Source organism: Rhinolophus sinicus, chromosome 2, assembly GCF_057876585.1.
Source record: "Rhinolophus sinicus isolate RSI-liver-muscle chromosome 2, RSI-T2T, whole genome shotgun sequence".
NCBI lineage: Eukaryota > Metazoa > Chordata > Mammalia > Chiroptera > Rhinolophidae > Rhinolophus > Rhinolophus sinicus.
The window spans coordinates 6,689,326-6,715,267 of record NC_142502.1 but is presented as its reverse complement, the minus strand read 5'-3'; the positions used below and the strand labels follow the sequence as shown (position 1 = coordinate 6,715,267).

The following is a 25,942-nucleotide window of genomic DNA, read 5'->3' as shown; positions in this document are numbered from 1 at the left end:
AATTTATTTTTCTAACCGAAGAGTAAGATTATGATTGGGTATATGTTTCTTTCCCTCGCCTACAAAGCATGTATATATAACTTCTATTCTGCCAAGCTAAAGAAAAATTCCCCAAAGAGAATACACATTAGTTAGATAAACCAGTGGTTGGAAGGCTTAGAGGAGAAGCAGTGATGTGACAGTTGGCAGACCTCTGCCATGGCATATACAAACCACAGGCATGTGTGCCAAGAGGCTCTGAAGTGGGTGGGTGAGGGAGGATGACTCAGGAGGAGTGCTGGGAGACGTGGGTGCTGGTGTAGCTGGAAGGGGGCAGAGCCAGGAGGAGCCCGTGGCACAGGCGGTCAGCAGGACCCTTTCCACGTTCCTTCTGGGCAGCAGAGCAAGCCCTTGGCACGCTCAGATGGGGCTGGTGCTCTGGTGACAGATTTATCCCACATGCATTAGGCACACAGGTTCCCTTGAAAGATACACAGGCACATGGTAGTGGACATTTATCATTAGCAATTTGTATTCTAAGTATTTGTGATAAACTATTTTTCTAAGCAATTGTGTCATCACTGGCTTCAATTACTGAACAGGAAAAACAATTTTTTCCAGTGCAAACAAAGACCCCAAAGTGTGATTTTTTTTCAGTCACAACCAGTATCCATCCCTTCCTACTTATAATTTTGAACCATTAGTGACTTGTTTCATGGATTACCAGAGACCTGGTCTTAAGGGGCGAAGGTCAAGGACTGGTGCCTCCTGTAGGTCCATCAGACTGGATTGTTCCATAGCCACAGCCTGTACCTCTCGGATTGTGCGGACGAATAGGTCCACACTGACCAGGTGGGGCACTCACACTGTGGGCACTGAGCTTACATTTGCTCACCAACCAAGTGCTTGCTGGGTGTCCATGCCTCTGTGCTCTAGACCAAGGACTCGTTAAGGGCAAGGATGGTGTCTTATCTGTCTTTGTGCTCAGTCCCTTGCCCTGTGCTTGGAATAGGGTAGGTTTCAATAAGGATATGAAGATGTAACTGAGTGAATGAACCCCTGGCACGGGAAGAAGACTGAAGCGATGCATGGCACACTTCCTATCTGTTGTGTGCTGGTGAAGACTGGGCATTGCTTCTGAAGATCGCTTTGCAAACCTGGTCTGGGCTGATGGGTGAGCAGAGGGCACCCTGCCACCCCACCTTCTGGACTGTGCTTGAATGAGGTAATCACGCTTGGCAGGGAGACCGCACTCTGATTAGGGGCAGAGTGCGTTAGCTTTCTTCTCCCTGAGGGAGATTGAGTGGTTGACTCCACCTTGTGGTGTTTTCAGGGTCGTGGGAAACCTGTCAGGAAGCAGGGAGAGGATAGCTGCTGGGCCAAGCAGCATAGCCCCAGGCCACACAGGTGTGCACTTCACAAAGATGAAGACCCCCCCAAGGAGGGGCTGGGGGCTGAGTGAGACCCGAGGAGAATCTGTGGTCTCAAAAAGCTGGGATCCAAGCTTCCCAGGCACGGCAGGCTCTGCTCCCCAGATCCCATCCCGCAGAGCAGCGTCCCCGGGGAGACAGACTTCTTACTCTCTGAAACAGGAAACAGGATAATATAGCAGCCTGGGAAAATCCTGCCTGAATGTCCTGTGGATAGTTCAACTGCAATAGGCAGCTGTGAGGTTGGCTCACGTACCCCCATGTCCCCAGTGAGTAATCTGAGGTTCGGAGGAAAGGAACAACGGGGACACCTAACCCAGACTTCCTGGCTCCCTGCCAGCCCTCTCACTTTTATGAGACTAACACGCTTCTTAGCTTCCATTTACGGGGCTCTGCCATTTACATGGGGCTCTGCTATTTACGGGGCACATTTGTGTGTGATCTAGAACCTACCTGGCCATCCAGTGAAGACTAAGCAGGAGGTTTTTGGCACAGGTGAGAAGATGGATAGGTGAGGTTACCCACAGAGGACACAGCAGAGTGGGACCAGACCACAGCCAGTGCTCTTTGCGCACCACCACAGAGGCTGAACTTCCAGAATCCATTGGCTTCTGCTGTTCTATGTCCTTCCAAAATGTCTGTGGTCACAATTCCGGCATTTGGTTTGAGGAATGACACAACATACAACTAGTGCAGCATGCTCTATTTAACAGGCCATGCAGGTCTACTGTTTTCCATCTAATTGATGGTTTGCACGTCCAATCTAGAGCGATTGCAAAGAGGGAAAAAAAAAAAAAGGAGCGATCTGAAGGCTTATTTGAAGCATTTCTAAAGCAAACAAAAACACTTCCCACATCTCTGTGAGCCTGGGAAGATAGGGCATGGAGAGAGCACAACACCAAATCCACAATGGATGTTCCAAGGAAAACACAGACTGTTCTTTTTATAAATCAGGCTTTGAAGATGGGCTATATCTTCTTTCGTTAGGTTGTGTCGGGTTGTCATTCAGTATGGGTTTCTGGGGTTTTGGTATGGGAGAAGACAACTTCAAAATCATGGAACTGAATTAAGCGAAACCCAAAGTGTAGGGGAAAGAAAAATAAATGAGGATGGGGAGTGAAACTGTCTTGAAAAGGTCACAGAGCAATACACAAGACAAAGAAGTGGTAGGGGGCAAAAATATAAATTTCATGAGAAGAAGAAATGTCATTGAGCTGCCAGAGTTTGACCTCTAACCATTTGACCTCAAGGGAAGAGAACGCTATGTATCATTTCATAAACATCCTGTTATCAGAGGATTATGCTAACCCATGTCATTTACCTAAAATGAAGCAACAGAGTAACTATTGTTTTCAACTGGAATTCAAAAAACTCAGAAAATATACAAGTACAACCCTATAAAAATATTTTTTTAAAGAGCAAAAGTGACCAAATCTCCTTCAACAAGAAGTCTAGAAGACGTCATATTGGGTGTTAGCAAAGTCGGGGAACATACAGGGTGATCAGTAAAAGCTTTTATATTTGCATACATACACGTGTGTATATATTAACATATACATACATATATATGCACATATACATACATATATGTATGTACGCATACGTACATATCCACACTGATATGGTCTGGATCATGTCCTTTCCAAATTCATATGTCAAAGTCTTAACCCTTAGCACCTCAGAATGTGACTGTATTTGGAGATAGGGCCTTTAAAAAGGTGATTGAGTTAAAAAGGAGGCCATTAGGGTGGTGTCTAATCCAATACAACCAGTGTTCTTACAGGAAGAGGAAATTTGGGCACATAAAGAGACACCAGGGATGCATGTGGGCACAGAGAAAAGACCAGGTGAGCACATCCTGAGAAGGCGGCCACCTGCAAGCCCAGGAGAGGCCCCAGAAGGAAAGCATCCTGCCCACACCTTGATCTTGGACTGCTATCCTCCAAAACTGTGAGAAAATAAGTCTGTTGTTCAAGCCACCCACTCTGACATTTTGTTTTGGCAGCCCTAGCAGACTAATACACACGCATTAGTTTATGCTAAGTGCACGATAATGATTATTTACATTGCATATCATTTCCTTTTTTTTTTTTTTTTTTCTGGTTGGAGAAAGTTGGCTGACGCTTTATGCTTTATTGCTTTGGGAGGGAGGTGCTCAGGAGCTCTTGGTGGGGCGAGCCCGCCTCTTCTTCAGCGTCACGGGCTTCTGGCTGCACAGGATGGCGCTGCTCTGTGGATGGCGGCCAAGTGCAGGTCCCGGCACTACTTGTCCTTGCGGATCATGTGCCGGATGCTGCTGAGGGTGGCCTGGGCCTTCTTGTTGACGGTGGTCCGCACATAAGAGGTGGCTGGCTTTCGCTGCCTGATCTCTGCTTCACAATGACCACCACACTTTTGCTGTGGGCCGCTGGCTCCACTACCTTGCAGTGAATCAGGCTGTGGGAGCGGAAGGAGTTGCGGGCCTTCACATCACTGGGCTCCGCGCTGCACATCTGCTTCTGTGTTTCCCCGAAAACAAGACCGAACTGGAAAATAAACCGTAGCATGGATTTTCAGGATGCTCGTAATATAAAATAAGCCCTAATTCATGTTTTGGAGCAAAAATTAACATAAGACCCAGTCTTATTTTCAGGGAAATACGGTAGGGCTTATTTTATATTATGAGCATCCTGAAAAATCATGCTAGGGCTTATTTTCTGGTTAGGTCTTCTTTTCGGGGAAACACTGTTGTTCCTTTTGGTCAGGAAGCTGGAGCAGCTGCGCACAGCCATCCATTGCAATGCACAGAGATGTGCTGGCTCTTGTTGCTGCAGCAGCAGGAGGCAGAAAGAGCACATTGTTTACTTTTAATGTAGCATTTTCTTATTCTCCTTATGCTTGACTCCTTCTCTGTTTCCTCCTGCCTCCCCCAAGGTCACCTGTGTAGGACTTATCATGAAGGAGACCGCATTTCTCTGTATACTCATGGAATGAAAGAGACATACATACTTGTATATATGCATGCACCCATATACAGAGGTGAAGGTGGGTCACTGTTTCACACCATTAGGATCATATTTCACAGTTGTCAGCATCCTGCTCTGCATTAGTCTACATTTTTTAAACTTTGAAATAATTTCAAATGTACAGAAAAATTGCAGATACAATACAAAATACTTCTTTTTTTTTTTTTTTAAACCCCTCATCCATTCAAGGCTAAGCTGTGAACATGAAGCCCCGTTACCTCTGAATATGTTGGTGTGTGTGTCCTGTGACAGGAATGTGACAGAAACGACGTTCTGGGCTCTTCTCATGGAGCCCTGTTGGTGGCGCACAGGCTGTGTTACCAGTACTGAGCAGGTTCACTTTGCCTGATGAAGGTGCTGTCTGCCAGGGTGTTCTTAGTGCACAGTTACTCTTTCCCCTTTGTAACTAACAGCCCGTGGGGAGGCACTTGGACACTATGTACGTCAATATCTTGTTCCTCATCAGACTTTCAATTTACTCATTTATTTCTTTACTCATTCATGGATGTCATTATGGACTCCTAGTTTCCCTTTATATTTAGTGGGTTATGATAATCTGTTAACATCTGCTGATCACCACTGTTTGGTTTGACGTCCAGGTGTGTGTCTGGTGATATGTCCCCATCATTATTTGAACACATTCTTGATTTTTGATACAGGGTGTTTCAGGCGCATCTTGTAATTTCCCATCTCCAGCACTAGAATCAGCCATTTGTCTAAGGAGCATCTCTTCCTTTCCCAGAGAATGGTATTTAAAAGTCGAGGTGGGGGGTGGGAGATGAGGGTAAGGGAGATCGAATATATGGTGATGGAAGGAGAACTGACTCTGGGTGATGAACACACAATGGGATTTATAGATGATGTAATACAGAATTGTACACCTGAAATCTATGTAATTTTACTAACAATTGTCACCCCAATAAATTAAAAAAAAAAAAAAAGTCAAGATCTGGGCACCATACGCATTCACTGCTATTGGTGGGTGTCTGCTCCCAGTCAGCAGAGTTAGAAATTATAATAATATACACACATACAAATGTATATATATTCACACACATGCACACACATACATATTTATATGCACATATATATATGAGGTCTGACAATTAAGTTCATGAACTTATTGCAAACATGTTGCTAACCTTTTTTGACATCAGAAGGATTATTCATTAGGAATTTGTACCAACTGGAAAAACAGTTAGCCAAATTTACTATTTGGAAGTGCTGAAAAGGCTGTGTGAAAAAATTAGATGACCTATACTTTTCACCAACAATTTATGGCTCTTGCATCTCGACAATGCCCCAGCTCACACAGCACTGTTTGTAAGGGAGTTTTTAGCCAGAAAATAAATAACTGTATTGGAACACCCTACTCATCTGATCTGGCCCCCAGTGACTTCTTTCTTTACCCAAAGATAAAGGAAATACTGAAAGGAAGACATTTTTGATGATATTCAGCCCACCAAGGGTAATATGACGACAGCTCTGATGGCCATTCCAGAAAAAGAGTCCCAAAATTGCTTTGACTAGGCACGGGTGTCGGTGCACAGCTTCCCAAGGGGAGTACTTTGAAGGTGACTGTGGTGATATTCAGCAGTGAAGTGTGTAGCACTTTTTCTAGGATGAGTTCGCACACTTAATTGTCAGACCTTCGTATACCTTATGTGCATATATTCCAATATGCTTTTACTTCTATGGGACAAATCCCCAGGGGTGGGATTCTGGGTCAAAGGTAATGATTTCAATAATGTCTGACAATTCTGTGACAAGTCTCTGAGAAACCAAGTGTTTGTTCTTCACATGGGAAACTGAGGCGCTGACAGGTGCCTGATTTCCTTGGTGGTCATCGAGCCTTGGTGGATTCTGGGTGAGCTCAGGCAATGCAGGTGCATAAGCCTAGAGATGACATGATCTTCTCCAGTAGCCGCGTCAGGCAAGCCGGCTTCCCTCTAATCCTTGTAGGTCCCCGTTGGGGCAAAGTGCACCTCAGTCCCCCGACTTTCAGAATTCACCAGCTGCTCCTCCTTGTCCAGCTGCACACTGGCAGACTGTGACTGGCAAAGAGACAGGCCCTGGGGTGCAGCCCAGTTGCTCACCGCCTGGTGGGGAGGTCGACCAGCAAGCCAATCCTTGCCACAGGGTGTGCCAAGAGCTGTGCCAGGACAGAGGCAGCTCACACCTGGATGGGGGCAGGGAGGGCAACAGGGCTTCCCAGAAGCATGACACATGACCCTGATCTCAAAGATCTGATAGTTGCCAGCCAACCACAGGAGAGGCAGGGCGTGTCCCACAGAGGAAAACAGGTGAGAGGAAGTGTGGCCCATGTGGGAAACTCAGGGTGCACACCCTCCACTGAAGTTCCAGGGCCCCCAGCCCCTTCCATATCTCCCTCGGCCTGGACCCAGCTCCTCATGGACCCCCAAACTCAGCAGCCAGCTCCCTCTAGGCTCATGAACTAGCCCCGCCCTTCTGCCTGGGGAAAGCCACTTCTCAAAGACCCAGCTCCCACCTTCTGTGGCTGATATAGGTCATACTTATCTCTGGCCCCTGGAACAATGAGACCAGAGCCTGGCACTCTGTGTTTATCGAATCCTTGCAGCACTTATCGCCAAAACCTTCCTCTCGGCATCTGATCCTGTGGGTGAGGTGGGGTTTAGGTTTCCCATTCCCCCACTTGCCCACGGCTCGTCGGACAGGCCAGCTGTGCACAGACGAAGCTCAGCTGGGTGGTGCAGCTTTGTTCAGTTATCTTTAGACATTACGGGGGCCTCATCTCTGAAAACCCTTCACACTGTTCTGAGGCTTTGTTGGGAATGTGGCGGCAAAAGAGAAATCCTCCTCCTGGTTTTGTTATTTGTAAAGTAATCCAATGTCTAGCTTACCCACCCAAGGGTTGGGGGAGGGGTGAGCAATAGCACACCCGTGGAAAGAGGGAGGAGGCTTTCTTCGTGTTTTCTCTTCTCACCGAGGCACAAAGTGACTAATTGTTGTCCAGATGAGTAATCCTGATCTCTTGTGAGCTTGTAAGGAATCAGTGTCCTAAGCATTTGGCTCAGGGAGCTTTTAGGTAGATGTGGAACATGTTATTAGGTTGGTGCAAAGTAACTGTGGTTTTTGCAATTATTTTTAACTTTTTAAACCGCAACCACTTTTGTACACCAACCTAATATAAACATACCTGATAGAATCAGCATGGCTCTGAACTACTGTGGGGGGGGGGGGGGAGGGGTCATGAACAGCCCTGCTGCTGGGCTTCTCCAGGTTCTAGAACCTTCCCTGTGCTGTGGGGGCAGTAGCTGAACTTCCAGCCCTGGTCACCGTCGTCTGACCAGCCGCTGACCACCACTTGCCAGTGACGGATAATGACAGCTGGGACTTACTCATGCTGCTGACACAGAGTCATTCCGGCAGTTTGAGGTCTTTCCTAGGAAAGAGTTCCTAAATTTGCCATTAAAGCTAATCTCGAAAGGCGTTTTCTTTGTTCAGTATTTTGCAGCCTCAGCAAAAGTTGCTCTTTATCTCAAATTGAAACAACTAAACTAAAATCCATGTTTTAAAATCCATGACATCATGACACATTAGAAATAAGAAGTTTATGCCAAGAAGCATGTACCCACGGGGCAGGGTGGTTTGCAATAAGTGTGTAGGCTGCTCAAAAGGGCTAAACGAACCTTCTGAAATTATTAGATGCCGGAGTCCAATTCTAGCCATAGGACTAGAATATTTGTAGCTACACAGTGAGGAGAGTTGGCATTTCCAGGTCCCTGCCAAGGCTCTGCCTTGGAAGTGGCTCGTTCAGAGGGGTTTGATCAATTCTGGCTGACACGATTTCTAGGAAACTGCTATACCTTGCAGCCAATGTCTGAGGGGACTCTACCTGAGAGATGTCACCTGGTTAGATTCTAAAATCACCCAGTAGGGGTTAAGTTGGTGCCTTAAAACCAAAGGAGATTCTCCCAGAAATCGTGACCAGAGGGCGGTATGGACAATGTTAACAACCCTAGTGGGAAGGGACAGGTGGCTGGGTCCCTGTTCTTCCCTGAGCCAGCTTTGTGACCTTGGGGAAGTCATTTAGCCTCCAAGACTTCGTCCAGTCCTAAATGCTCAGATTCATCAATATTTTGGAGGTAGTTACAGAATGTTAGATAGAGAGGGGCATTGCTGCTGAGAAAAAGAGAAACACTTATCCCATGCAGTCTCACCTTTCTAATATGAGTTGGTCTCATTTCTCTGCATTAATGTTATCAGGCTGTAATCACTTAGATTACAGTGACAGGAACAGCGTGGAAAGGTTTGTGAAATAGGCAAATCTTCCCTTGAATATAGAGGGAAGGGAGGAGCCTGGCCTGGAATAAGAGGGATGTTCCAGATGGGGAGTAATTCTTCTGGTGCTTCACAGGAGCAGTGGCTGGAACAAAGAGCGGGTGCTAGGGTTTGGGTGACAAGAGAAAGATGGTGAGACTAAGGTCATGGTAAAAATGCTGTAATTAATTTGCCGGAATAGCTGACACACAGACTTGTTGGAAACAAGAGCAGTGGACTCGAATGAGGAATCGGCTGGTCTAGCAGGTCCAGTTGGTTGTATTCCATGGACCGGGAAAATCACTTGCAAAACTACACTGACTGACAGGGTTGCTAGCGAGATACTCAAAAGCAAAAGCCAAACTGAAGCAACAACAAAAAGGTGTCTCCTGTTACCCTGACTTAAAAAAGGAACACGTGGATACCAGACATCGTAGGAATCATCTCGGAATTTAGCAATAGAATAAATGTAAATAATAATACATTTTTAAAAGTTGAATGACATTGTTTTCACATCCCTTCCCCATTTTAACACAAATCAGCAAAAGCTGTCACAGGCCGACACTGTGAGCTAACGAACCCGTTTTACAGACAGAGAAGCTGAGCCCCAGGAGATAGAATCAGCACGTGTCTTAACTTCCAGTTAACAGAGCACTTTAGCAAGGTCTCTGAGAAGAGCAGGAAGTGTCTTGCAGGGGGTCACTGAGGAGCGGGTGTGTGGGTGGCAAGGGACCTTTATACTTTCTTGTTAGCTTTAAGTCCTGAAATTTACTAGAAGCTCTAGAACCTCAGAATTGCAGACTCATGGAAATGTGAAGGCTAAGCACATCTGGTCTGTCTCCCCATTGAGCCGACTGAAGCCATAGAGACCCACTGGTGACTGACTCAGCTGGTGCCTGACGTGGAATTGGACACATGGGCCCGTAAGCACACTCGGAAGCCACATGCTGACCCCCATGGTGGAAGGGGGGCCTGAGAGTGATTCAGATGAGTAATTGTGGGGAGAGGAAACACATCCAGTGGGAACTTTTCTATATGAATATTTGTTGCGGGAACACATTAAATGCGGGACAATTTAAAAGTGCTTAAGGAGCACAGTGACATCTGTGGAAGAACTCTAAAGTCCTATTCGTGCTATGCTTACGTTCTCACTGGGCTTGGCTGAGGATTAAGTTGAGTGATATGAGGGGGCTGGGACATTCTCCAGCCGCCCCCTCTGCTCAGGGGCGGCCAGACAACCTTGTGGGTCTGTATGGCTTTCACCAGAACAGAACACAGAAGGATCATTCAGGGCTGCCCGCGTCCTGCTCAAAGAAGTCTGGAAAGCAGGAATGCGTGAAAAATAGCCTCCTACCTGCGAAGTGCCTCTGCTATACCGAGCACCCTCACATCTACCTCTTATCTGACTCCAGCAGTAACCCCCAAACGGTGGGGGTGTAGATGCTGTCTGGGGGAGAGAGTAACTCACTTCTGGGCCACCATGCCAGGTGTCTGGCAGGAATTCAACTGATGCTTGAATGAAGGCAGAAAGGATGGAAGGAAGTTGGCAAGGAGGAAAAAGTGAGGATGCAGGTGGCGTCTCGATTTTACAGAGGAGAAAACAGGCTCAGGGAGAAAGAGAAAGTGATTTACTCCATCTGACACCACTGATGGGTGGGTTGTGGGGGCACGGGGGGCTGTGGACTCCCAGTCCAGTGCTCTTCCTTCCCAGGCCCCACCAGTGCCTCTCAGCTCTCTGCTGACTGGTGCATTTAAGTTGATCTTGTAAAAGTGAGTTTGCCCATGGGGGGCCGGTTCTTGGACGGATGACTGTAAAAGGTGTAAGACTGAGGCTCTGCAAAATGCATAGGGGGCCAGTGCACCTCCTACCCCTCACGGAAATATGTTAGAGGGCAGCAGGGTGGTTGTGTGATGTGACCAAAGGATTTCCAGTTATATGCAAGCATGGGGCAAAGAATCTCTAATCGCAGAATTGATAATTAACCCTCCTACTCTGCAGGTTGGCAATACCACAAAACCAACCCTTCTCTGAGTGTTTTGGGAATTATATTCCCAGGAGAAATGACAAATGCAGACCTCCATGGAACTGGAAAGGAGAGCAGGAGAAAATAATCTGTTAATCTTTGTGGGGCCAGAGAGGGAGAAAGAACACACAATTTCTTGCCCTGGTGTGGGCAAGACTCTTGATGTCTGCTTTCTTCCCTGTCCTATTTTTAGAGGACAAAGAGGGAAAAAGGACTCTTCCTTCATTTGTATATCAAAATGTGTTTTTCCAGGTGCAGTGTATTGGTTAAAAGGTGGGCCCCCAAAGATATGTCCATATCCTCACCCTTGAAGCTGTGAATGTGACCTTACTTGGAAAAAGGGTCTTTGCAGAAGTAATTAACACAAGGGTCTCAAGATATGATCATCCTGGATTAACTGGATGGGCCCTAAATCCAAAGACACATGTCTTTATAGGAGACACAGTGAGAAGGAGAGATACACAGGGAGAACAGAAGAGGGCCATGTGAACAGGGAAGCAGAGAACGGAATGACACAGCCACAGCCAGGGAACAGCTGCAGCTGCCAGAAGCTGGAAGAGGTAAGGAATGGATTCTCCCCTAGAGCCTCAGGATGGCCCTGCCAGCACCTTGATTTTGGACGTCTGGTTTCCAAAGCCATGAGAATAAATTTCTGTTGGTTTGAGCCACACAGTTTGTGGTAATTCATTACAGCAGCCAAAGGAAACTCATAGACACATTTACAGGAACTGGGTCTTCTCTACGTTGTAGCTGATACTCCCCACCCCTTGTCATTCTCTGACTTGCAGTTCTATTCAGGAGATGGCTAAAAGCTTTCTGATGTTTCACTTTGTGACTCTACCTCAGTGCAGACCAGTGCGAAGTGAACAGTGAAATAATCACTGGAGATAGAATGAGAGAGCCCTCATTATTTTCAAATGCTAGCAGCCCGCTGAAAGTCCGGGTGACAATGGATTTGTGAGGGGGGACACCAGAGGGTCAGTGAGACTTATTACACCACTCAGGAATCGTCTGTTTCATCGTCCACATTGGAGGCCTTATCACTTGACAGAGGGAGGAGCAAAGGGTGGAAGGTGAGAGATGGAAAGATGCCAATATTCACCCATGATTGAGTCAGGAGACACTGTCCAAAGTTTCTAGAACAAGAAATAGAGATGAATAAGTTTATGAAATAGGGAAGAACTTAAAAATTATTCTTTAGTCATAAAATACTTAGAGGATTATGGGAAAAGAGTGTGTATGTTTTGCAGAAGAGAGTCAATGAATATTACGATCAAGAGTTGCTACAGAAGAAATAGAACCATAGGCGTCATTTAACATGGAACCATAGGTTCCATGTTCCAGCAGTAACTTCCAGTAGGGCTGAAAATAGAAATCATTTAAAAAATGGTTGGCTCTGGGAAGTGGCCCCTCAGATGTGGAAAGGTTATGTGGAAGATTGTTGTTTCCCTTCTGTATCATTGAATTTTCTTTCATGTGCATGTATTATTTTAATTACATTTTTTGAAATGAAATAATCCAACAGTCAAGTGTATTTCCAAGGTAGAAGTTGGGGGAGAGTGAGGAAGGAGGGCAGAGGAGGCAGTGCAGCGTGGAGTCGGGCCCCTCTGGCCCTCTCTTCCTGTCCTGGTATCTGGGGCCTGTCCCCAGAAAGGACAACTTGTAATGGGCTCGAGAGTTTTTGGAAGGCTTCCGGTGTCACAGAGGCCCTGGTTGTGCTTAGGCCTGAGGGCCCACATTTCATAGAGCCACCTTTGGCAGCGCCAGGGAGCATGTCTGCCAAGCCCGGGCTGGATCACAAAGCTGTGAGGGCCTGGAATAATGGGGGAACTTAAAGGTTGACGAAAGCAGCACGTAAGTCATCTGGGCTACTTTGTACACAGGAATAGCTATGCTGCTCATACAGAGCTGCTCCTGGTTTCATTTGAGAAGGTACTACCAGCATTAGCTTCTGTAACCAGGGGCATCGCATGCTGCCCTCATTCATGGGCTTTGCAAGACATCCAGAAAACGCTGGGTAGTTTTGGAGTTGGGGAGGCTTTTACATTTGTCTAGGAAAGAGTACAGGGTAGAGGAATTTTTTCCATCCAGTTCTCTCCAGTTTTCTCTCCTCACTCCATTTAGAATTTATTTCAAAGATGGATTTGGGGAGGTAATTTTAATTATTTGGGGCTATATAACAATGCCTATCAAAGACAGAAATTAATGAGCTTTTTAACTAGGTACTGGAGAAGCCTGTTCTCAGAAATGCAAGGGGAAATCTATCTTGTAAAACTTTGGGGGGTAGAAATCCTATTTTCTATATTCTTGGCCATGTTGATTCAAGAATTCAGGCAGTAGCCATATATCATCTAGAGTGATAAGGAGGGTCTTTTCTAAGACAGACATGGGAGCCAAGGGAGTGGGGATGACGTCAGCAGTGATCCTTGAGTGTGCGTTGGGGTTCTGCCCAAATCCCTCTTAGGCAGAATGTCCATTAATTTGCAAATGTAGAGCCAGGAATCGGGGTAATTCATCACTAGTGCTGGTAAAGACACAGAATAGAAACATACGAATATCGAAAGGACTTAGAACCTTGGTTGTGGGTTTAGAAACCTGGGTCTGAATCCCAGCCCATCTCTTCCTGATCATTTATTGGTTCTTGTCTGAATTGCAGGCTCTGAGTGAGAAACAAGCAGCATGGCCAGGTGGGAACATCATCAGCTTTAGAATCTGACAAACTTGGACTTGAACTCTCCCCTTGCTGTAGTTTGTGGGCGTTAACGCTTCTCCAAACCTTGTTTGTTCTCTTTTAAAAATAGGCAGAACAGTTTAAATGAGACGAAGTGTGTAAAATGTCTGAGACAGTCTAGTTTCTATCCCACCAAAACAGGTCAGAGCTAAGGAAGTGAAAACAAACAAACAAACAAACAAACAAACAAATAATTATTCTGCCTACGAAAATGATGTAGGAGAGAGGGAGAGGAGGTGGAAAGGACTAGGGAGTAGAAGAGAATGTCAAGCTTTAGGACATGGGGTGAGAAGTTCTGAGTTGCTCCTCGAATGAGCAGAAACAAGCATCCACTAACTTTGAGGAGGTCTGTATTTGGGGTACCTTGGCTACTGCAGCCACAGCTACTCCAATATCAATACCCGGAGCCGTGGGGTACTTGAGATTGCCCAAGGAGAGTCTGTGGAATGAGAAGAGGAGAGCGATTTGGGCAGAACCCTGTAGAACGCCCATGTGGAAGATGAGGACGGAGGGCAAGAATCCACCCAGACATCGGAACAGCGGGCTTTGGGGTCTCACAGAAGCCAAGGGACAAAAGTGTCTCAAGAAGACAGAAGAGTTTGACAACGTGAAAGGCTGCTAGGAAGTCAAAGAAGAACCACGTCTTATGGATTGGATTCAGCAAAAAGGAGGTCTTTGAGGATCTTGTGTAAATAGCCTTAGTGGAGTGGTGAGTAGGTCGTGCTGGTTGAGGGGTGAGAGGGGCGTGGTTGTAGGAAGGTGTGCCTTCTTCCTCTTTCCTCCTTTCTGTTCTCTTTTTAGTCTCCTCCCCTTTATTCCTCCCTTTTCCTTCTTTGAGTACAGAGACCTAAGCATGCTTAAATTCTAATGAGAAAAGAAATGGAAGATGCAGGTAAACAATTTCCAAAACTCTTACCTCCTGCCCAGTGGCTTTCTCACAGAACCAATACATTGCCAATCAAATGGCTCCATCTGATGTCCCTTGGGTGCTTGAAGTTCAACATGCCTAAAACTGATTTTCGTCTTTCTTCCCAGTCTCTTGCTTCTTTTATCCTCTTGACTGGCACCACCGTCCATTTCCACAGTCACCCAAGTCAGATACCTGTAGGTCACCCTAGATTCCCCCTTCTCCCTGCCCCCCACCCAGTGCTGTCCTACTGTCTGCTTAACACCCATCACATTCGTCAGTCTCTTTCATCCCCACTGTCACTTCCTAGTGCAGCTGTCCACTTTCTTTCTCTGGATCACTGGGAGAGTCTCCTAAATGTCCAGTTTGCCTCTAGTCTCAGATCCTAAAAGGATCTTTCCTCAACGAAGCAATCTCATCTATCATAGGAATTCTTTTCATTCCGAATCCCAACAGTAAGAAAAGTTTTGCAGCTTTTCACACGTGGTATGTGGCTTTCCTGACTTTGCCTTTGTACATTCACCCTCCTCAATCTGGAATGTTATGTCCCTGTGTCTCAGTCCCAACACAAGGGATTGTCTGACTCCCAGGCAGAACTGACCAGCCCCTCTTTTACTCCCAGGCAGAACTGACCAGCCCTTTTTTTATGCCTCTGATCTGATGTCATATGTCTCTGTGCCACTCCTACCCTAGACAGTAAGCTCTTTAAAGATAAGGATGCTATGTCATTAGTGTCTGTCCCTCCAGCACCTGGCCCAATAGGAGGACTTAATGGATGAATAAGTGAACAAATGAATGAATGCTGATGAAGAAAACAGGGCTAAATGCAATTGCGTGGACCTGATTTCTCATCACACTTTTTGGGTTAGTTATGGCCAGTTCTCTCACTAGCCATAAGGCACCAAATCAAAGCCACTGTCCAGGCCACAGTCCTCTCATGTACCTACTGTCATAGACCTCATAAAACCATTTGCTGTGTCGCCTACGTTTTCCAAAGTATGCTGCCAGGAAATATCGGTCCTTTAAGATGTTCTCTGAGAGAAGGATTCCAAGGTCAAAGTAACAGCGCCTACCTCAGCCCCCTCTTGGAGAGGATACCATGCTCTGAGAACTTTTATAGTAAAAGAGTTTGATTTGCTTGCTAAGGCTTCCCAAACTTATAGAAATCCCTTTTCCTTCAAGTCACACCTTGAAGTTTTAATATCTCTTAAAGCGGTCACTGATAGTATTTCAATTTACTAACACAGTGGGGTTGTTCTAGTAACATGTCACATTTAGTTCCTGTTGACTCCTCTGCAGTGACTTTTGGTGCCATCCTCTGAAAACAAAATGGCATATGACAGTTTTTACAATCACTGTTTTCCAAATAAGCGATGTATTTTGAGTTTACGACATGTTTTAGAAGTTAATGATTTTTTCCTCAATTAAGAAACTCTGTGCCTATCTAAAAGATTCCATTTATATTATGAGGTTTACATTTTTTTTTATTTTGTAGAAAATTTTTCATTCTACCTGTTTGAGGATTGAAATGAAATAGTACATACAAAGGTTATTATTTTGATTTATTAATTGAAATGTAAGGGGGTTAAAGTCAGCTTCCTTTGGGCTTCACTCCACGCTTCTTAAGGAAATGCAAGTATTATTTTCCAACATGTTCTGAGGAAAGGCAACATCGTTTCCAACATGTTCTAGCTGTTGAGCTTCAAAAACCTGAATATTTCATGTTTTGAAACTTGAGACATCAGAGACAGATGCTTAGGGTGGATCTATACATACGACCCGGACTAAACCCCTTCTTGTTTAAAAGTTAAAAGGTGCTTCACCATTTAAAACCTCCATCTGTCTAGCTGATTTCTCCAGGTGAGCTTGCGGGGTTACGTGAGCTTTCTTTAGTCTCCTAACACCTTGGACTATCCATGACATGAAACGAAGGGATGGCAGCAAGTAGTGAGCAATGCCCAGCAGTTCATTCATGTAACACCTGGAACAGTTTCCATTACTCACGTTCATTAGCGTTTCCTTTCCTGAAAGGACAATACTCACCTCAAAAATGACTGCAGAGCTGGTATTTAAAAGCTCGATTTCACATTTTTTTCCAAGCCAACTTTCTAAAATAGTTGGATTGATTCATACTATGAAAAAGGGACTTGCCATCTGGCAAATCATACTTAGAATTATGACTCCTGGGGTATTTGCGTCACTTCACATGTGAGCGAGGATTATGTTAGTCACTCCAGACATCACATCTGCAAAAGAACAAAATTCCAGTCATCAAATATCCAAGTGGGGAGATTTTTGTAAGTACCAGTGTTTCTGTCACTAGAGCTGGTGTATAAAACGCACTCCGTTGAACAAACATCTGTCAGCAACACAGTCTGGTTGCTGTAGGATCTTTTCGATTGTGTCTATATAATGCCCACAGAGGCAAGAAGGCATTACCCATTGCCCTGCCAAGTTTCCTTTGTAAACTTGTTGTGTTGGCATCACCGACTCATGACAGGCAGATCAGAAGCACATCAGAAAACGTCAGTGGAGCAATAATTAGCAACTGTGTCAGGCGTCGGGGCCCATTTTGATAACGTGAGATCATAGCTTTCTTGCTCTTGGGGGAACAGGAAAGAATGGTTTCTGGAAACCACAGAAGACCTGATTTATTTTTCCCACTTATGTATGGAGGAAGGTATTCTTAGAGCAAAACGTTAAAAAATAGAGATTCAAAAAATATGAATATTCTAAACTGCTAACCAAATGAGTCATTACATTCCCTTAAAATGACACAGAGAGTTGATAGGTTCTTTGTAGACTAGCTTGTGAAGGGTCCGCATTACACTGGGAAATGCATACAACAGAAATGTATAATGCAGTCCTGGTCAGCAATAAAAAGACTGAGAAGACAATAATCACACAATTAGACAGGTGGTGTGTTATCCAGCACTAAGTAATATGACACAAGTATCGGGAGGTCAGAGACACAGGTTGAGTTTCAGAAAGAGGCACGGGGCAGGTGGGATTGAGTGCAACTTGGAAGTAGAAAGAATTTTAAAAAATAGTTAATGTTGATTGAACGCTTCTTTTTATCCTACGTATATGACTATGCTAAGCAATCAACTTAGTGTTTCACTCATTTCTCCCTACAATCTGATGGGTTTAATACTGTTATTTATCCCCAATCTACTAAGGAGGAAACCGAGACTCAATGACAGTGACACACAGCAAATAAATGACAGAGGTGGGATTCCAGAACAGCTTCCAGCAATCGACCTCTTAATCACCTTGGTATAATAGCTAGCTATGTTGTTATAAAGACATGAGTATAGATATGAATGTGGATATTAATGTGTGTATACCTGTTAGGTGTGGTGTCGGCAGAAGACACTGATGAGAGAGCATTTTAGATCTGAGAGAAAGACGAAGGATAAATGTAGGCATTGGCATGGGTTTGAGGGGTCAATAAAGATACTTGACTGACTGGAAAGCAGGGCTTATGTTGGGAGGGGTTAGATGATAGGGGGATGGGTTATGGAAAAACCCGTGGGCAGGCCAGTGTTAGCATGTGATGGAGTTGGGACTGGTCTGGAACTGAGATTCAGGTGTGTCTTGGATGGCCAAATAGATGACCACCATGATTTGTCTGTGTGCTTCGGGTACACAGAATATTTAGGGACAAATGCCAGGCATGCTCCCAGACTTGATGTAGGCCGGAACATTTGTGGGAAAGAGCTTGAACCCTGACTCTATTTGGGGGTTAAACACATGCAGACCTGAGGGATAACTGGAGGTAGGGAGTAATGAACACCTGGGGGCTGAGGCATGAAAGGAAACCCCATCCCGCACCACTATGAACCACTTAAACCTGTGTGACATTTGGACAAGTGCTGTTAACCTTCCCAAGCCTCAGTTTCCCTGCCTGTAAAAGGATGACAGTACCTTGTTAGTGGGGTCCTGAGGGATGAAAGGGATACAGTCAGTAAAGCACTCCCCCCACTCCCACTCATCGAACGGAGGCCCCTAGTGCGTGTGAACTAGTAGCCATTGATTTGCTTTTCCCTGCATTGGGAAGCCTCCCTCATGTCCACACCGCAATTCTCATTCTATACTTTCAAACCAGACAAAACTCAGTTCATTCCAATCACTTCATCTGGTTCCTGCCTGGAGGAACCATGATCGTTCCTAGTTCTGGACCACTGAGAAGACGTTCAGGAGGTTTTTGACCATACAGTCTTTTCTCTATGTGCTCTGACCTGAGAAATTAACCCACAAATAAGACGCAATTCCACAGAAACATGAGACCCACCCCATCATTATCTTAGAGATTCCTGGAAGGTACAAGGAGAATGCAGAAAACTGTCCAACTAGCATGTGGGGAACACAAAAAGGAGAGCCCCTGGGGGTTCCCAGAAACGCTTGATATGAGAGAAGGATTAAGCCTCCTCCCAGTGAGGCAAGAGTTCCTGACAGCTACAGAGGGACTGACAGCTACAGAGATTCCCAAAGTCGTCTCCAAGAGGCTGTGCTTGTGAGCCGAGAAGTTGGCGATGTCTGAGAGAGCCAGGTTATCAGATAAAGCCTGTTCTAGTGTGTCTGTAGGTGTGTTGTGGAATGTGCACACAGAACAACACACATGTGGCATTGTATTTATTAAGCCAAAACACCAAGTCTTTTGAAGTCTTTTGCAGTAAGATCACTAGTTAACATCAATAACTAAATCACACATTTTCTTTTCTTTTCCTTTTTGGGTCATAGCTTGGGGAAATATGATTGGCCACTCACTGTATTAGTAAAAATATCTTTTTTTTTCCCCCCAAAAGATGAATGCTTATTTTGAAGTAGGTATGGCTTCAGTTTCACTTGTCCTTGCTAAACCCAAGGTCACACCCAAAACAGCTCACACAGAGACAACTCCCAATTTACAAATGGTGGGGCTCCAAGAGTACACTTGTACATTGATTCTCTGGAATCACACAGCATCGTTTCCCCGCAAACTCTCAGGCCAGCCTATAAAACTCCATGTAACCTCCTGAGTTCTGATGGGGATTCTAAGAACCACCATACAACTGCGACACTGAGGATGGAGCAGGGCCAGGCAGGTGGGGCTGGATTTGGAGTGCAGGGACTGTCATATCCTTGAACAGAAGACTTAACTCAATGGCACAGTCATGTTTTGGCACAAGTGTTTCAGGACTGACTGTCATTAATTTTTTTTTAATAGCTTTGATTTTGAAATAATTTAAGACTCCCAAGAAGTTGCAAAAATTGTACAGAGAGTTTCTGTGTGCCCTTCACCCAGTTTCCCCAATAAGCGTCTCCTGCATGACCATGGTGTATTGTCAAAACCGGAACACTGACAATCGGTATGATCCTATCAACTCAGGTAATGGAGCTTCCCCAGTTTTTCTTTTCCTAAACAGGTAGAATGCTTTGCAATTATTAGATCATTTATTTTTCCGGTGTTGAAAATGCTAAAAATCTTTATTTTTGCAACAAAATCTCCCATTGGGTACTATAAAAAAATTTAACTGACAATATTATTTGAGTGAAGATGGAACAGGTTTTATATTCATACAAATTACTTTAATATTGGTATTAAAGGCAAAGATTTTCTTTTAAATTTCCAGAATGTACTACATTTGTAGCCAAAAGAATAACTTATGAAATGATAACTTTAAAAATTGATCAGAGTCAGCATTTTATAATGGTGTATGGGCCAGGATCCTAGTTCCACCTGTTGCTATAAACTGAGTGAAGTCATTTCAATTGAATCACTTGATCTCTTTGGTCCTTAATTACTTGGTTGCAAAATAAGGAAATTAGATGACATGACTTCTAAAATTTCCCTCAGTTAAAAAAAACCAACAAAACCCTGTGATACTCTTATGCCCAAAGTTTTACATGGAGATTATTATAGAGAGTGTAAGATGGTTCTATTAAAAACAAACAAAACAAAACAAACTTAGATCTAAAGCAAAAAGAAAAAATGTCTTGTACTCACATGGACGTCTTGGGAAAAGTACAACACAAAATGCACAGGCAGCATCACCGTTGGAGTGACAAGATGGCCTGGAACAGCAGAAATGGCCTGAATTCCCCATGAATCACTTAAACCTGTGTGACATTTGGACAAATGCTGTCAACCTTCCCAAGACTCAGTTTCCCCATCTGTAAAAGGAGACCCTGTTAATGGGTTTCTGAGGAGCAAAAGGGATACAGTTGGTAGAGCATGTGGCAGAGTCCTGGGCATGGTCCATTCCGTGAGTGTTAATGGAGAACCTGCATGTCAGGTGTGAAGTGGGGATGAAAGAAAAGCTGGGAAGGGATTTGCAGTCAGATGATATGCGTGTACATGGAATGGGAGTCAGCCTGCCTTAGACGGCGCAGTTAATTTGGACGGGGAGCCTCTGGTTTCTGAGGACACCTTTCAAGGAGAACATGTTTTGGGGCTTAGATGTGGTTGTCACCATGGGCACTTACTGAAGTGCTGGGCTGAACTGAGAAAAGTGACTGGCTTTCCCAACGATGTGGGAGAGAGACACCCACGGTCTCAGCTGGCTCTGGATTGGCAGAGAGGCAAAAATGAGTAAGAGAGATTCTAATCTGTTTTTAGGAAAAGCAAATATGCCCCACATACTTTTTATCTCACTGTATGGTTGGGATTAAATTTAGACTCTAAATTCCAGAGTCTAAGACATCTTAATATGAAAATGAAATAAAGATTTGTTATTCCCTTCCCACTCAGACCAGTTTCTTATCTATAAATGTCTTCTCTTCTGGCGTCTCCTGGCTTTCTCTCCTGGTATTTGTAGTGGTGTCTCAAACATAGTCTTCCAGTTGTTCTCAAGATAAGTGGTAAAATCATCTAGAACAAAATTAATTCAATAAAAAGACAGAAAAAATTAAAACAAGTATTTGCATATACTCTTGTCCAGCATCGCTTATTGCATTGCTGCATCATTTTGTTTAGTTCTTTTTCTGGAGCTTTGTTCTGTTCTTTTATTTCAGACATGTTTCTTTGTCTCTCCATTTTGGCTGCCTCCCTGTGTTTGTTTCTATCTATTAGGTAGGGCTGCTCTGTCTTCTGGTCCTAGTAGAGTGGCCTTATGTAGTAGGTGTGCTGTGGGGCTCAGTGGCACAGTCCTCATGGTCACCTGAGCTGGGTACCACAGTATGCCCTTTGTACGGCTTGAGTGTGCGCTCCTGTTGTAGTTGAGCCTTGGTTGCTGTTTGCGCATCAATGGGAGGAAATGACCCTCAGGCTGTTTGGTTGTGAGGACTGGCTGTGACTACAATGGAGGAGCAGTCGTGTAGGGGCTGACCCTATGAAACAAGATTTGCTTTAGCAGGGCTCTGGTGCCTGCCCAGTTTGCCCTTTGGGTGTGTTGTCTCCAGAGGCAGCTTGGGGAGGCTCCAGCTGGGACTGAAGCTGGCCACTGGGCATGCCAGCCCCAGGGCTTCCTGTGAGGGGCCCCACTGCAAACTAAGTTCAGCCGCAGCCTGTGCCCTGCCTGGGGCCACCTGGGATGAACCACAAAGCAATCTGCATATGGCCACCATCTGTGCTGGGCTTGGACCCATGCACCAAGGCCAGCTGTCACTAGTGCCAGGCTTAGGGCTACTTAGCCAGAGGTATAGGACATGCGAAAGCCAGATGCTGCTTGTTTGGGTTTTGTGAACCTTTGAGAAATTTTAGGAAAGTCCATAGCATGAGCCAGAAGAAACTGTTTATATAGAAAAGCCACTGGAAGTACCTTGGGTGTGCCTGAAAGTTGGGTGGGTGGGGTCTCAGGGAATCTCCAGGGTGGGGCAAATGAATGCTGTCAGCCAGGTGGATGGGAAGACTCAGATATTGCAGCCAACTGTGTCTGTACTCCTGGGAAGGGCTCAACAAAGAAACAATGACTCCTGTCAACGCCTCCCTTCTGCAGAAAACTGCCCCTCCAGCCCTCATTCTGAAGCCAGACAATTCACATATGTTCTTCCACATATGTCCCTGGTATCTTTCAAGGTGCTGCTCCAGTGCTGGAGTTCAGAGCGAGTGAGTCTGTCAGCAAGTAAGTCCACGCGCGGGCCCTATAAGAGGAGCTCCTGGGACTCCAGCTGCTCTCCCTCTCACTCAGCGACAACCTTCACTGGTTTTCACAACCAGAAGTTATGGGGACTTCTCTCCCCAGCACTTAAACCCTGGGTTGGGGCGTCCAGTGTGGGGCTGGGACCCCTTGCTCCTCCGGGGGAACCTCCACAGCCAAGATATCTCTCCTGATATTTAATAGTCACACACGGGTGTGGACCAGCCCTTTCTGCATCTCTGCCCTTCCTACCAGACTCGAGGTGGCTTCTTTTGCATGTCCTTAGTTGTAGGGCTTTGTTTCAGCTAGACTTCAGGAAATTCTCAATGATGGTTATTTTGTAGTTTACTTGTAATTTTGATGTGGTCGTGAGAGGAAGTGAGTGCAGTGTTTACCTTCTCCACCATCTGGATCTCAACAAATATTTCTTGATCATTATGTCTAGATGAGCATTGTCCAACAGAATCCCCTGTGATGATGGAAATGTTCTACATCTACACAATCCGGTGTTAGCCACGAGCCACATGTGGCTATTGAATATTTGAAACTTGGCTCGTGAGGAATATAATTTTTCAATTTAGTTGATTTTAATTAATTTAAATTTAAGTAGCCACATGTAGCTGATGGCTACCATATTGGACAGTGTGGGTATACACATCGAACAGATATTAATGCTTTAAAATAGAAAGATGAACATGATTTGACTTTTCTCTCAAAATGCCTGCAAAGTAATGGGAGAAATAAAATGTATACATAATTTTTATAAGTTCCAATCAAAGTTGTATGGAACTGGTATTTGGTATAAAATTTGTATTAGGTATAAAAGTTGTGTTAGGTATAAAATTTATGTGGAAGAAAAAAGCCCCAAAATAGCCAAGATAATTCTGAAGAGGAACAAGGTGAAAGGAAAGAAGAGGTAGGACTTGTCCTACCAGATATTAAGACTTACAAAACTAGAGTAATTAATAGTGAAATATTAGCATGGAGGTAGACAAGTGGAGTGGTAGAACAGAATGAAGAGCCCAGAAACACATTCATGCAGGATTTTTTTAAAGCAAGATGCAAAAAGTGGAAGCTACAAAGAAAAGTGATACATTTACTGTATCAGAATTTAAGATTTTGTGGTCACCAGAATGCATCAGAATTTAAGCTTTTTAAGCATTTATGATACTATAAATAGAGTGAAAAGACAAGCCACAGGCTGAGAAGATAAAACATTATCAAGCTGATAAAGCAGCAGGATACACAAATATACAAATAACTTCCCAAAAACTCAATAAGAAAAAAATAAGTAAGGAAGAGAACATAGCCACAAGATATGAAGAGGTAGGTTGTAAAGGATGAAGCCTGAATGGTGAATAAACATGTAAAATGTATTCAATCTGACTAAATCAGGGACATGTAAACTGGAATACTGAGATGCATCTTATACACAGAGTGTCCGCTAATGTGCTTGAGTCTAACAAGCCCAAGTGTTGCCATGGATGTGGGTAACCTCTTATGTTGCTGGCAGGATGCAAGTTGGGGCCACCCCTCTGAAAGCAATTTGGCAATGCCTTGTAAAGCTCACAATAGGTACACCCGATGGTCCCACTAGGCTATTTCTAGGCATTTCTTGTAGATCAATTTTTGCACAAGTCACAAGGGAATGTGCACAACAGGTTAAATGCAGTATAATTCATAACTGTGAAAAATTAAAAATGAACTATATGTCTGCCAGTGGAGGAATGGAGAAATTATGGTATGGCCATTCAGTAGAACCCTATAGAGCAGAGTAAATGAGTTAGATCCATATTTCTCAAGGCTAATAAGTCTCAAAAATATACTGATGAGGGAAAAATTGGCAGAAAAATATGTAGTTTGGTACCATTTATGTAAATGTCAAAGCAATCCAAGGACTCCATATTGTTTGGTGCAATGCCTATGTATTAAAAGGATTAAAATATGGACGAAATGAATAATAACAACTTGCGATAGCTACCCTGGGCAAAAGAGGTCGTGTGCTTTTGAGGTCCCATCTGGATTTACTCTCTCTGCTCCTTCCATACCCGGGCCAAGGGTTGTACCCACCTGAAGCCTATTCCCCCTCATAGTTCCCTGTTCCTTGACCACTCTCTGGGAACTGGGACCCCAGGGTTCCCTGTCCAATGGTCCTGAGCCCACTTCCTGGGCCCACAAGGAAAGGGTCTGGTGGTGGCCTTGGGAAGACAGAGAAGGGACAGCAGACAGCATGTAAAGGCATACAAAGGACTTTAACTGTGTCTATGAGTGTTAGCTCTTTATAACACTATGTTTAAACAAATATAATATGACATTTGCTAATTTTGGGGGTGGGTGGTATTTTTTTATTGCTGTTTTTATTAATAGCTGACCTTATATAGGACTTATGTTTCAAGTGCTGTTCTAAGTGACTTGCATTAAAAATAAGAAGTTTTCGTTATTACTCAATTTTCCATGAAAAGACTAAATAACTTGCCCAAGGTCACTCACTGTAAGCAGTAGAAGGGGATTTGAACTCAGTAGGTCTGGTTCCAAAGTCCGTGATCTTAGCAACTACACTAGGTCTATGTCTATATGCTCAGATCACTCCATTAAAAAAGAAGTAATTAATATTAAAATACCCTGACAACTACAATACAAAGAAAAATGTAGTGAAACTCCATAAGAAGGTTCTTGGATGTGTTAGCAGCACAGACAAAGATGACATGACTTGGGAAAGAAGACAGTTGTGGTGGGGCAGCCTTCGAGAAGGGGGTGCTGATATTCAGCTCAGATCTTTTTGGGTGGTGGGCAGGGAGGGGCAGGAAAGTGAAATAGGAAAGAGGAAACTGCATGTGTACAAGCATAGGTTTAGGAAAGTTCAAGAAGGATTTGAGGATTAGCAAGTAGGTTTTGTTTTGTTGTCATGTGAGGGGACAACTTGGTGAGGAACATAGGTTAGGATCTTGGAAGGAAGAGTGAAAAATGAATAGTAATTTGGAAAACAAGGCAAGCCATGGAAGGTGGCATCTCCCAGCTGCACTGTGGGAAGATAATGAGGAGTACAGGCTGACCACAGGACCGACACTGCCGTGAGGAACCCCCAGGGGCACTGCAGGCCCAGCACACATGGTGGATGAGGAGAGGAGAGGAGGCAGTGTGTGTGTGTGTGTGTGTGTGTGTGTGTGTGTGTGTGTGTGTGTGTGTGTTGTCAAGAAGCATCCATTTGTTCTGCAAATACTGTGAACCAGGCACTGTTCTAGGTGGTGGCAATATAGAAATGAACAAAACAGACAGAATGCTCTGCCTTCATGAAACTTGCATTTTAGTGGAAGGATGTAGATAAGATAAATAAATAAGTAAAAATATATAGTAAGCAAATAAATAAAAATGTGCATATGTTACAGGTGATAAGCACTTTGGAGATAGATAAAGCAGGGAGGGGAGCTAGGGATGGCTGCCTGTGTGTGTATGTTGTAGGGCTGTGAATCGCAAGGGGGCCGAGCTGAGGTGACATTTGAGCAA

General features: G+C 44.5%; 1 pseudogene; it reads right to left on the bottom strand.

The window, feature by feature from the left end:
- Positions 1-3,564: 3,564 nt before the first annotated feature.
- Positions 3,565-4,246, bottom strand: LOC109456774 (large ribosomal subunit protein eL28 pseudogene; annotated as a pseudogene).
- Positions 4,247-25,942: the final 21,696 nt, after the last annotated feature.